The sequence below is a fragment of the Mytilus edulis genome, chromosome 13 (assembly GCF_963676685.1).
Source record: "Mytilus edulis chromosome 13, xbMytEdul2.2, whole genome shotgun sequence".
In the NCBI taxonomy this organism is placed as follows: Eukaryota; Metazoa; Mollusca; class Bivalvia; order Mytilida; family Mytilidae; genus Mytilus; species Mytilus edulis.
In genome coordinates, this window is record NC_092356.1 from 54,950,896 (window position 1) to 54,966,120 (window position 15,225).

Here is a 15,225-nt window from a genome sequence, read left to right on the forward strand (position 1 = left end):
AAATAATCAGCATGTGGCCTACTATTTTATAACCCTTGCATATTTGAAGAGATTTCTTCCATCGAATTGACAGTTTAATAATATTGTTTCCTGTGCTTCTCGCGGTATTTCAGTTCTGATATGTTTATATTCAAGGTTTCTGTGGATGATCTTATATTCTTTTACAAATATAAACTCTGTCTATCATCAGGGTCACGGATAACGTTGTTGTGTTCAGTCTTAGAATGTTAAATTCCTGTATTTGATTAACCCATAATTCACATTAAGCCTGAATGAAGACTATATTTCATACCACTTGTTCTTAGTTTCAGCAATATAGTTTTTGATCCAACTTAGTATATTGCATTTTGTTATTATACACTAAACATAACTTATCGTAGTCATTTTTTCGACCATCGCCGATTCAAAACAGCTTTATTTTACTCATAACAAAATGCAACTTGATGATTGATATATGTTAACCTGAAACTTATAAATCTTCCAATCATTATGTTTGAAATCTTCATTATATTTCGCCTTCTTTAACATGTAAACTGTATTACTAATGATATCGGAAGCCGTGTTAGTATACTACGATACACATATATGTTCCAGCATATTATGTGGGTATCACAGTCATTAATAGCCAATTTTGTTATCAAAGAATACAAAATTCTCTGTTGATAATTAACCCTTAGTATAACATTGTAATTCTTGAATGGATCTGTAAGTAACATACAACTAGTAAATGTGTTGCTTTTATACTGTCTTATTAGAGAATGACCAAATACCGGCTCTCATCAATGTCGAAATAACACACAGATTAGCCTGTCGACTTATATTTCTGCAGTTTGAAACTTATACTATAAAGGAACTTATATTACATAACAATAACAAGTAAAACAACACTTTATAGCTTGCATGAGCCTAGTGCGCGTCCTTTGATTTACCGTGAACAGGAAGGCTCCTAGCTGAATGTGTGATTGTCAGGATGAATAAAAACAGAAACAGTTGATAAGCTGTACATGTTTTACATTGTCTTATCGGGGCCGTTATAGCTGACTATGCGGTATGGGCTTTGCTCATTCTTGAAGGCCGTACAGTGACATATAGTTGTTAATGTCTGTGTCATTTTGGTCTCTTGTGGACAGTCGTCTAATTGCCAATCATACCACATCTTCTTTTTTAAAATTGTAGGTTTGGGGTAGACTGAGCGAGTTTTAATATGCCTTTAGTATCTTTCATTTATCTTTAACATTAAATACAAATCATATATTATGTTTATTAGCTTATTATTTAACTTTATAACAATTTTTCAATCAATAAATTGATTAGATTTTTATGCCCCACCTACGATAGTAGAGGAGGCATTATGTTTCCTGGACTGTGCCTCCGTTCGTTCGTCCGTGCATCCGTGCGTCCGTTCGCTTCAGGTTAAAGTTTTTGGTCAAGGTAGTTTTTGAAGAAGTTGAAGAAAATCAACTTGAAACTTAGTACACATGTTCTCCATGATATGATCTTTCTAATTCTAATGCCAAATTAGATTTTTGACCCCAATTTCATGGTCCACTGAACATAGAAAATGATAGTGAGAAGTTCAGGTTAAAGTTTTGGTCAAGGTAGTTTTTGATGAAGTTAAAGTTACATCAACTTGAAACTTAGTACACATGTTCCCTATGATATGATCTTTCTAATTTTAATTCCAAATCAAAGTTTTGGATTATGTTTTTATGATTGAATTCACTTCCACTACTTTGATGTTAATTGAATTCATTATTCTGTAGTATGCTAAAATTTGACAAAATGTGTATGACGTCCTCCAGAGAATTAGGAAGGATCTTCCCAATTCTCTGGAGGACGTCATACACATTTTATCAAATAATCAAGATAACATAGAATGAATAGATAATTAGAAAATGACTTTATCTAACCGTCTTTCTATATGAAATATAATATTGAAAATCCGGAAATCCTGAAGAAAGATATTTGACACTATAATTCCCTACTCTGTAAAGCATGCGTTTCTAAACAGCTAGTTTTAACATTTCAAAAAATGAAATAAAACCTAAATACTACAATGTATTACAGATGGTTCTGATATAATATTGTCTATATGTATCTCTTACATTTAGGTGTGCAAAGTATCAATGAATGTAATACAAACAACGAAAATGAAATTGCTAGTATAATTATAGGAATATGACAGCTTTAATCTATTCGTTTGATATTTTTGAGTTTTTGATATTTACATTTTATTAGGAACTTTCCTGCTAAATTTTCCTCGGAGTTCAGTATTTTGGGGATTTTACTATTTTGTAGGAATATGACAGCTTTAATCTATTCGTTTGATATTTTTGAGTTTTTGATATTTACATTTTATTAGGAACTTTCCTGCTAAATTTTCCTCGGAGTTCAGTATTTTGGGGATTTTACTATTTACAATCAATGACGGGATTTTAATTTTCATATCAGTTTTTAAAGTCCTCGAAAATAACTGCCAAAATTTAAATGGAAGCATTTGATAAATTGAATGCTCATAATGCTTACAAGTCTGTTCAAAGTTTGTATTCTTCTGTCTCATTATCTCGTTAACAAAAACCACATACCTATTCAATTTGCATGACAAAAGGCCCGATTTTTAATAGAAATATTCAAACTCTTTTGTTTCATATTTAAGTAACGACAAACAAAAAAACTACGACAATTGGACCTCCTTTGATATTATAACTGCACTGGAATTTTTACTAGATAACGATTTGTAGCGATGGAGATTTCATTTATCACCATGTTATATGAAATTCAATGGGGACTAGCAGTGCACCACGTATTACAGACGTATATCTTACGTCTAAAATCGGCAAAGACTAATGAAAAAAAACATATGTTACGACAATTTTACATTACACTTTTAAGTATTTGGATGATGTTTTGACTCCCAACAATGACGTTTTCAGTATCCACAGTAAAAAATGTATAATGTTTAACTTTCTTTACTTACTAATAAAGAACACTTTCCTTCCCTGGATCTTGATGCTCGTATATATATATCTAACGAATAACTTGTACTAAAATGTACGACAAAGAAGAAAATGTTTTAATTCTTTTTGCTAATTATTGGGTTTATATGGTGACGTTCACTAAGCGGCATCGTATTTTATTTATGTATCTCAGCATTTTCGACATGCGTGTAACCGTATCTAAAAACGTATTTGATTGTAACGAAAGAAAGCTCTGGTTACTGTTATATTACATAGTGGTTTTTACTAACTTGTCAACACCATGATTAGATTTTATCTTCAGACCAATTATTCGTAATCATAAATCAACCTGCAGACATCTTATACGTTTGGTACTTTACATACAGCAAAACATTATTCTCATTCACCTAAAAAGCAAAACACAGCGTTAAACAGATATTTTATATTTAATCACTAATAAATATAGATGCGATAAAAAAGCAAACACAGCGTTAAACATACATCTTTTATTTAATCACTAATAAATATAGATGCGATAAAAAAGAAAAACACAGCGTTAAACAGATATCTTTTATTTAATCACTAATACATATAGATGCGATAAAAAAACAAAACACAGAGTTAAACAGATATCTTTTATTTAATCACTAATAAATAGAGATGCGATATTGCATTCAAGGCAATACATATGACAATTCTTTGATCAATATTGATACACTCAGATGGTTTTGTAACAGTAATACACACGTGTATTTATTAGTGAACCAGTTGTTGGGACGATACGGGTTACTTATGATTTATTATGACATGAACCTAAACTCCTAACCAGAGGGACTGTGTTTAAATTTCATATACAGAAGACATAATCTGTCAATCAGTTTATTTGAGGTCTAAAGCTGGTAGTTACTGCTAGTAGTACGTTGTCAATTTATATTGATTATTGGCATTGTCAAAGTGTCTGTTTCTTCTTTTTCATACTATAACATCGCAAGCAGACTTCTTTATCTGAGTTTTATAAGATTGAGAATGGAAATGGGGAATGTGTCAAAGAGACAACAACCCGACCATAGAAAAAAACAACAGCAAAAGGTCACCAACAGGTCTTCAATGTTGCGAGAAATTCCCACACCCGGAGGCGTCCTTCAGCTGGCCCCTAAACAAATATATACTAGCACACGAAACTAAAATTAAAATAATACAAGACTAACAAAGGCCAGAGGCTCCTGCCTTGGGACAGGCGCAAAAATGCGGCGGGGTTAAACATGTTTATGAGATCTCAACCCTCCCCCTTTACCTCTTGCCAATGTAGATAAGTAAACGCATAACAATAGTCACATTTAAAATTCAGTTCAAGAGAGTCCGAGTCTGATGTCAGAAGATATATGCTTATTATTGTATTGTTGTTTAGTCAACATTTACAATCAAAACAAAAACATGCTAGAGTTCGTTGCATAGGTGCACCTGTCCTAAGTCAGTCAATATTAGACTTGATTTTTTAATTATTGTTTTGTAAATCTTAGATGATTCGTATGTTTCAGTTGAGTGTGGCGTCCCTTTTGTTGATTTAATTTACATTGTTGAAGAGCCAGTTTAAACACGACTCCAGATTCGAGATCTTTTCGCTACTTTGAAGACCTGTTGAATGTTTTGGGCTCTTTTCTGTTCTTTGGTCGGCTGTTGTCGTTTTTGAAGCATTACAATGTTTAAAATTTTAATTTTATATTTAAGATTGCCATGAAAATGGGATGTATGGCTAGCCACAAAAGCAAGTTCAACCCACCATTTTTTTTATAAAATGTCCTGTATCAGATAAGGAAAACGGCCATTGTTATATTATAGTTTGTTTCTATGTGTGTTACATTTCAGTGTTGTGTCGTAGTTCTCCCCCAATATTTGATGTGTTTCCCTTAGTTTTAGTTTGTAACCCGGATTTGTCTTTTTCTCAATCGAGTTTTGAACAGCGGTATACTACTGTTGCCTTTTTTGTGTTTCTGTTGTTTTGTTGTTTTCTCTTATAGTTGATGTGTTCCCCTCGGTTTTATTTTGTAACCCGGATACTCGTTAAACGTTGCGATTGAAATATCACGTTGAGTGTCTAATATTTAGTCTGGAAGCTTACCCCGGTTGCCCCCATTTCTAAAGACAACAATGTAGACATGTGAACCATACTTGAGAAACAATTGCAAGCCTAGAACTACTAGCATCATAAGATCATTATTTTGTTATATAATTACAATACTAAAAGGATGTAAATTGATTCTTCCGAATCAGTTTTTTTGCTGTCGGAGTTCGGATTGATGTTGAAATGCGTAGATGTTGTGCGTCACTTAAATACATAGTCATTTCATAGGAAATCAAATCACGCTGTATATTATTAACAACGTCATGATTTTTTTACAAACTCTAATAGGAAACTTGTTTTAATCAAACGAACCGATGAATAAGAAATGAAGTCTTCAAACGTTTGATTGTCACCCGTCGCTTGTTTACTTCAAAGAACATATTCTGAATCTAAATTTTGTGATGGGGCTTTTTGTGACCTGACCTGTGTCAAATTAGTGCCACTTAAGGTGGTACCTAACACTTTCACTAAAATTAATTTGGCTCGTTTAATTTTATTTAAATTTTGACAAAGTATTTACTTTGACCCTTTAACAAAAATATAAAAATTTCAAAAATTTTGAACCAACCGTTTTGTCAGAAAAATTACACTGGTTATATAGCAGTTTGTCAAACACTTATTTTGATCATTGAGAAGCTTAATATTCCCTTAACAACACAACGTAATTAAAACGTTTAGCTGATTTTACAGAGTTATCTCCCTGTAGTGTTAGGTACCACCTTAATATAATTTGTTGACACTTCACTCTTATTTGACCTATTATACACATATCACTATACGGTATTGACATAAGTTAATATGATTACAACAAAACGGCTAAGGTAATCTTTGCCTGGGATAAGATAAAAGTATCCAAGATCTATGATTCTCTGTGTTGTTCTTGAACTTAAAGAACACATTAGTTTCGTTGGTCCTTTGATACCTATGTTTACTGAAAATAAATACGAACATTTGGGTATTCCTTAAGTTTACTAAAATCGGACATATAGGAAAAACTAAGCTTTATAGAATGCTTATTATCTCAGGTTTATTCCGTGGTGAACCGTATAACAAATTTAATCGCACATGGGGCTTTTCATGCCAAGTTTTGTTTAAAAAATATTATAGAATTACTATAGAAATAAAAAAAAACGTCACAATTAATAGACTTCGCGACGCCATAAAATCTGTATGAAATTTCTTGTCAAAACTGATCCTGAGGGGGTCACCATATTGCGACGATTTACCAATAATGACGTCACTAGTTTGCCCGGGAGGATTTACAGTGCAGAAAGTAACAAAATCCCAGTCGCAAAAACTAAAAACAGCAATATGACAACTCACAAATATCAGTTGAACATATGTACCAAAGGCGCGAGTTCGGCTACAGACAAATCGGACTCGAACATCTTTTAAACTCAGTTTTACTGTGTCTAGTGCTGTGTATTTGTGTATTCTACATTGGCTAGAGATAAACGATTTGTTAAGATTTCACAAATCATGTTTTTTCCCCCACCATATTTTTGCGCCTGATCAAATTGAGGAGCCACCGGTCTCTGTTTGTCTTGTATCTTTTTTCTTGATTTTAATTCATTTATATGAATTGTAGTGTAGTAGAACTGATACACATTTTTGTTATGGGACCAACTGAAGACACCCATCGAGTGCAGGATCTTCTCGCTGTTGTGAAGACCCATATTTGGTCCGTGGCTGTTTTTTGCTCTCTGGTGAGGTTTTTGTCTCTTTAACAAATTTCCCATCCCTGTTCTCAATTCTATTACAAAAAGTAATGAATTTCAAATTATTTTAAATTTTAACCAAACAGAGTGAATACACCTGCTATATTCCTATCTTGGTTAAGACGTTTTGTACACGAACAAGATGAGTTAAAACTGCTATTTGTAAAGCTAGGTAAAATCCTAATTAGCAGTGACGTTCGACTCAAACCAGTTGAAACATTAGTCCCTTCATCTGAAGAAGGCACAAATAAGCCAGATGATAAATCAAATAAAGAATTAGAATTCAAACACTTAAAAAGTGCAACTTTTTTTAATTTGTCAATACATTAAGGAAGTCATCTCTTCAAAATTTCAAAGAAGAAATAATTTTGTCAGATTAGCAATTCTGAGACTTAATGATCTAAAAGAAATAGTTCTTTTAAATTAAGTGTTGTACAGTGTTTAAATATAGAAATGTAAACTCTTCTTATTCTAGCTTACATAAAATTTTACCCAAAAATCAACTTTGAATTTATCAAAACTACTTCGGAACACCTGAGATGATCCCCGAGTTTTTGGTGAGGTTTGTGTTGGTAAGTCTTCAGTTTTCTATTTTTTATCTTGTGTACCATTGTTTGTCTGTTTGTCTTTTTCGTTTTTATCCATCGTGATGTCCGTTTTGTGTTTAGTTTATGAATTTGAATGTACCTCTGATATGTTTTGTTCCTTTTTTTGTCACGAATACAACTAAGAATTGAACATCAATTTGACGAAACACAATTTTCTAACAAGTAATATCACGAAATGATAGAAAATAAACTCATCATAGATACCATGATTGAAATTTTGTATTTACGCAAGACGCGTATTTCATCTACAACAGACACATCAATGACGTGCGAATAAAAAAAAATTAAAAGGGCAAATCATATCCAAAAGTTGAAAAGCATTGAGGACCAAAATTGCATAAGTTTATTTTTCAAATACGCAAAATATTTTAGGAAAAGAATTTATAAAATTGCCGTAAACACAACATTATGAATCGTTTTGTGTATGAGCTCAGTATGTAATTTTAAAAAATGTAAACGGCCAACAGGCATTATAAAAATAAATGGCTTTTGATAATTATATGTAAAGCACAATAGTTTTCATTTGTTGAACGCTTGTTAGATCATCATGATTGGTCTGCTGTTTCTAAATTCATAGGTCTGATATAATTATTATTAAGAAAGATGTTGAAATCAATATCTTCATGTAGCAAAGTATAAGTTCGTTTTCTAGTACCATTAAAATCATGAAACAGATAACAATTCAGAATTTTAGACAATAATAACGTGAAACTATGTTTAAAATGTAGTCATTTGTCTTAAGGGCAGTTCGTCGGATTTATTAAACATATGTTTTCTGAAGAACGTCGTCATTACTTTCGACTTTTTTAACGAAAGCAGAGGAAAACTTTCACATCGAATTCATTAAAATAATATGGGGCTGTATACAACAAATACTCGAGTTTCTTACGTGTTCATATCGTCAATACTTTTCCTCGTTGGAGTACCAGGTAATTCGCTTATTATTTGGACAATTTTACGAACAAAACCGTTACGAAATGTGCACAACATCTTAATTGTTCTATTGGCTATAATTGACTTACTTTTGATAGGTTATGTGTTGCCATTTAATATGTATGTCTTGATAATTAACGAAGAACCACCACGAACCTTTTGTAAAGTGAATGGCATGATATGCGACAGTCTGTTTACATGGAGTATCCAGTTCATTATGCTCATTGCGTTGTCAAGGTACGTCAAAATGTGTCACACGTTGATTTTTGATAAAATCTTTCGGACCAAAACTATCCTTATCTTTGTCTTTCTGTTTTTCATCATTGCATTTTCGTTTGCAATGCCTCTTTGGTTCTATGATTATTTATTAATATTTGATCGAACGTTACATTTCTGTGTTTTCGATAGATACGGAAGTAAACTCTACTCTTCTATCTATATTGTAGTGTGTTTAGTGATACCAATCAGCATCACATCATTTTGCTACGTTCGAATTTATTTACATTTCCGAAAATCACAAAATCAGCTATATAAGCATTGGAATAATGGCCTTGCACGATTCAAACTAAAAAATGAAATATTATCTCTTAGGCCACAGTTTGTTGTATTTCTGGCGTACTTAATACTCTACTTCCCTTTCGGTCTGACATCGGTGGCTGGGAGTAGACATGAAGACTTCGCAGAAGATTTTCATTCAATAGGAATATACATGTGCTTTCTCAGTAGTTGTATAAATATATTCATTTATGGTGTGATGAACAGAAATATGAGGCTCACATTCATTAAAGCTATTCCATGTTCTCAAGCCATACACAGTTATCAGGTAAATCCAACGAGGGTTGTAGTAAACACCACACAGATAACGGAGATGAAGCTCAACAACAACGAGATGACAACAGAAGTGTGAATTCAAATGCTTTTGGTGAGGTGAATCTTAAAGTTTCCGATTTTATTTGACTGTTCAACAACTGTTATTATTTTGTTAGATATTAGAATTTATTTATGTGTCTATTTCAGGTTATATTCACGCAAGCCTTATAAAAAATACTATTGTGTTGTAAATTAATTCTAAAAGGAATGCATTTCTAAACTGTTTTTTGTTTCGTCATTTTAGTGTTTTATTTAACATTGCCAAGAAAGTGCGAGGTTTGGCTAACCACAACACTAGGTACAACCCACCATTGTTTCTTTAAATGTCCTGGTCCAAGGCAGGAAAATGCCAGTTGTTATCTTATAGTTCGTTTCTCTGTGTGTTGCATTTTAGTGTTTTTGTTCTCCTCTTATATTCAATGTGTTTCCCTCAGTTTTAGTTGTAAAATTGAGAATGGAAATGGGGAATGTGTCAAAGTGACAACAACCTTACCATAGAAAAAACAACGGCAAAAGATCACCAACAGGTCTTCAATGTAGCGAGAAATTCCCGTACCCAGAGGTGTCTTTCAACTGGCCCCTAAACAAATATATACTAGTTCAGAGATAATGAACGCCATACTAATTTCCAAATTGTACAAAAGAAACTATAATATAAGACTTATAAACCCGGATTTGTTTTTTCTCAATCGATTAATGAACATATTTTTTTAAATGTTCTGTTTCAGAAAAGGTACAAACAACGTACAACATTTTCAAAACAACACTTTTTTGTTGGTTGCCTTTGCCGGTGCATTTGACTTCAGTAACATTTTTAGTTATGATTTATGGTTTTATTTTTTCATAACTCTATTTTCTCTGTAGTGATTTATGAACAAATTTAATTTTAAAAAGTTAATTCTATTTCGTCCGTCCGTGATGTTCGGATCTTTTTTTATTTGTTTTATAATTTACCTTTTAGATTATTGCTGTCCTATTTTGTATAAATTTAACAAAATATATTTATTGTTCCAAGTATTGTTAACAAAAAAAAATGATTTTGAAAAAACTTCCTAGAAAAGTGTTCTAAAAAGGAACACTTGTTTGTATTTGTCCCTTAGTATTTTATTTTTCATTTGAATAATGAATTATTCTTATAGCCACATAGTACATTCATATACTTATTCTTCACGGATTAAATAACCACCCTGCATTGACACTGTAATCGTGTTAACTTTGATTTTAATACAGATGTTGTTTATCCTAATGAATAAAAAACATTCATTAATAGCAACAGATCTACTTTCTTCTATTGTTAAGCCTAATCTTGTAGTCGATGGTGTAAGTATTAACTTGCTTTAATTGTATTGAATCTTTTCATGTTAATAACTTTTAATTTTCTTTTATTTTCTAAGAAAGATGAAGCCATTATTTTCATATTTAAATTACCATCGATGAATCAAAATTTATATAAAGTATCATAGTCCAGAAGCTTAGAACGTCCATATAAAAAAACTGATATTGATTAACTTTAATGATAAAATATTTTTCAATGCTGTTCAACTCGTAATGTTTTTAAACTTCTTTTACCAGTTTTATTCGAACGTCGCTGATAAGCTTTTTGTAGACGAAGCACGCGTCTTGCGTACACAATTGTAATCCTGTTATTTATAAGTTTATTTGAACATTATATTTCTTCCAGATATCGTACAACAATGAACCATAGTTACGCCTATGAAACCAGAGTATTGTGCAACATGTCATTGTCTTATGCATTATAATTTTTAAACAAAAGTGTTACGTAAGAGTTTCTTTCATTTGAAGGCATGTTTTCTGAATGCATGCATATATGTTTCTTAGATAAGCTTGAAAACAATATAGATATATGTTTATGTTCAATGCAAACTGAAATATAATTTTAATATGTTATTTTGAATAGTAGTATTCCTTTGTTCCTAAATGATCACCCCTAGAGCGATAAATAAGATATATCTGTTTTTTTACACAACAATATCAGCAATTTCAAAAGAAAATATTTTGTCAAATTAAAAAAAATCTACTATAATGTCTTTCGTTTTAAACTTATTTATAAGACGTTGATTTATTCGGTGTTATATAGAAATGCTTATTATAGAACTTATCAATAGTATTTGATCATATGTACTCTATGTGGATACTGTTTACGTGCAGTTGGGTTTCTTGTCAAACGAGTAATTACTACATATCTTCATTTCTTTTAAATTCCTGACACCATTAACGTATGGTCAATTTCAACCTCAATATAATGAAATGCAAATAACCTGCCGCAGGTCTCTTGTTTTTTCCAGGTTCTTTTGTTTTCTGTACATGTACATATAAAACAGAGCTAAAGCCATAATATAGTCAATGTCACTTAAAAATAAAGTTGAATACAAAGAAAAACAGGAACAACTACAAAAAAAGATGTTTATTAGTCAGTCAATACACATCGCGTAAATATGTCATTCATACAAATCATGGATTGTAAACATAACCTAGTTATTAACAAATCATAAGAACTTTGTTTTTAAATGTTAAATAAAATCTGCTCTCAATCTTTTTTCACATGGTGTACCCCTATTTTCTATTTACCTATTATATCTTTCTGTTTTTTTAACACATTGCTGTACATATAATGACATTTGGTGCGCGTGTCAATCTACTGCGAAGTTTAGCTTGCTATAAAACCAGGTTTTATTCACCATATCCTACACACAAAAATGCTTGTACCAAGTCTGTAATGTGTCAGGTGTTGTCCATTCGCCTTATTTGTTTAATTTTTTTTTCTTTTTTTTTTTTTTATTTGATAATGAACTTTCGGATTTAAATTTTCCTTGGAGTGCGGTCGTTTTGATTATTTTTGTAGTTATAACTACTGTGGAAGGTGTCATATCTGTATAAAATTGAATTAACCAAATGTCAATCTAGTATTTATGTATTATATGATCTGAATAAATTTTATTGTTTATCCTTATATTTAAATATTATAGTTTTACATGCAACTTATTTTTAATCTGTTTACATGGGCTTTCATATTTTATTGTTAATAATATGTGCATGAATATGTCGTAAAGCGCTTAGTGTAAATTTGATATAACATACTGTGCTGTTATAAATACTGTATAATGATAGATAATTAATTGGTGAAGTATTTCCCCTTAATATTAATGATCGTTCTTATAAAGGTTGCGTCGAAATCAATAATATTTAAAAGTCGCTGAGCAGATGTTAATAAGTATTGTCTGCGTTTCGTCCTGTAAACACAAGAGAACATCTGAACAATATATTAAACTTTGAACACGACTGTTTAGTGTCCAGCTTTTAAGATGAAAATCCTAATAACTGTTTCATTCTAATCAAAATGTACATCGTGTATGGTCCAAATACTCATATGGTCCGGAACATATGCACAAGAGACCAAATGACAAAGATGTAAACAAATATATGTCATCGTCCGGCCTTCAACAACAAGAAAGAACATACCGCGTATCATGTCATGATGAGGAGATTGGTTTGAAATATATGCAATGCGAAGGAATACATTGCGTACAAATTTCAATTTATTTAATAAAATGGGTAAGCATCGCAAAACCATTTCAGTTCTCTCTATGAATATGAGCACAAAACATAAACGTTAAGAATATTGTATGAACGAAATCGATTGACATTTAGCAGAACAGTAATATATTTTATCACTGATGACTCAACCGTTCAATGTGATGTGATTTGGATGATGTTGGTTTGTTTCTTACATAGCATATTAACATGTGTGACTTTCTCTGTACATTTCTTATGAACAATCTAGCTGCAGAGGCAATATGTCATTGTTTTCAATAGTGAATATGTCAAAGATACCACAACCTAACCTTATGGCTACTGGTGTGTCTATAACACAGAGAGAAACCCACAATCCAGAGGCGGTATTCTGATGAAGCCTATACATTGATGTGTAAAACAGAAATTCTGAAACAGTCGAACAATCGTGATGGTGTCCGTAAAGTTTCAAAGGGTTGATTTCAATATCCTTTGAGTCTTATATCTCCTAACATTGCAGCGGATTGACGACCCATAAACTCTCCAATGTTTAAGTTTGAAAGGGTTTTTTTTAAAGATGAATCCAGATATGTTGTTTCGGATTTCTTGATTTTATGAAGTTTTAATAATTATGTTATTATGAACTGTTAACAGTAGGTACTGCTATGATCTATAACATATGCCTATTCTAAATTCTCAGTCAATAAATTAAACACAATACTAACATAACTAAGGTACAGTTGACCTTAGATATGCATTTCTGACTATTAAGTTCGCATGGCTCTTAGCACTCCTTAGGGTTGCAGCGTAGTTACACACAACTGGCTTCTCAATATTTAGGTGTGAACGCTTTTCATGTTGGAACATCCAGAACATTTTGGCGGACGAACGAAATTTTTTAATTATTCATTTCAATTGCATCCCTACTGATTTGGTATGCAAACCCTATCTATAATAGAATTACTATTTAGGACACATACCGTAGGCTTTCTGCAATAAAAACTGTTATCACGTATTTTGCATTTTTTTAGGTACTCAATTCTTTTCAACTTTATACTTGTTTGACACTTTCTACCTATTTTGATCTAAGAGTCACTGATGAGTCTTAAGAATATGAAGCGCGTGTCTGGCATATTAAATAAGCCTGGTAAATTTGATAACTTGTATTGCACATTTCTAGGTTAATGGAATAAATCGTATATAAGGTTATTTATCAGACAACGTTTTGTTCTATTAACAGATCGTACAAATCTACTATTATTGTACAACCTCACTATTCTCCTTGTTTGTTTTAAGACTTAATTAAAGACAAAAATATTGTAAATGAAATATATAATGTCAGTTTCTGGTTGTACTCTTTGATACAGAGGGAAAATAAACTTAATCATATTCTATTGTTTCCTCTAATTTTATCTAAATACATTCCATTGTCGTTCTAATGCACTGTAAAACACATAGTGAGAACAAATTATCAACCTTGTAAAATCTTATTAATGGAAATCTTCAATATTTGGCACGTTTTTAGCAAAGACGACATCAAATATTCTCTAGACAGCTTTCTGGTAATGAGTTATAAAGAAAACAATTAACAATAAAAACATTATTCAATGGTATTATAATTCCCTCATTATAGAAAACGACGTAAACAGAAAGCTGGGAGTTGACAAACAAATGAGATGTGGAATAATTTTCAATAAGGAAACTATCCACAAGAGGCCAAATGATTAAGATGTGAGCAAATATATGTTACTGCCCGGTCTTCAACTATAAAAATAAACCATACCGCATATCATGACATAATGAGGAGATTGATTTGATTTTTTTGCAATGCGAATAAAAACATCACGCACCAATTTGAATTAATTTTGTAACCTGGTCTGAGTATCGCATAAACATGTATGTATATATGAGCACACAATTTTAAATCAATTGATATTCAGCATAAAAGTAATATGTTTTATTTAACAGTTCTATGTAATGTGATTTAATCATATAAAAAGAAGATATGGCATGATTGCCAATGAGACAACTCTCCACAAGAGACCACATGTCACAGAAGTTAACAACTACAGGTAACCTTAAGTCATGGTCGTTAGTTTCTGATATTGCATTCCAGACTGTGTGACTCACTTTCACTTTTGTACACTTGTTTTACGTATCTGGCTACAGAGGCAATATTTCAATACTTTTTACATAATTTTGATAACGGCTAACATGAGTAGTTAAATTGAGATGGAAGTGACGAAGATGTCAAAAGACACCAACCATATCTTAGAGCAGAAAGCAGCTGAAGGCCATACATTTGTCGTCAACACAGGGAGAAAATCTCGCACCCGGGGCGAATAGACATCTTACTAACATCCAAAACATTAAAATGAACTAAAAATTTAAAAAACACACACAGTCTATGAAAGAAGCGATTCGATAAAAACTTTTCTTATATCAACAAGCGATATTGTCTTATATCAACGAGTTACATTGTGGGA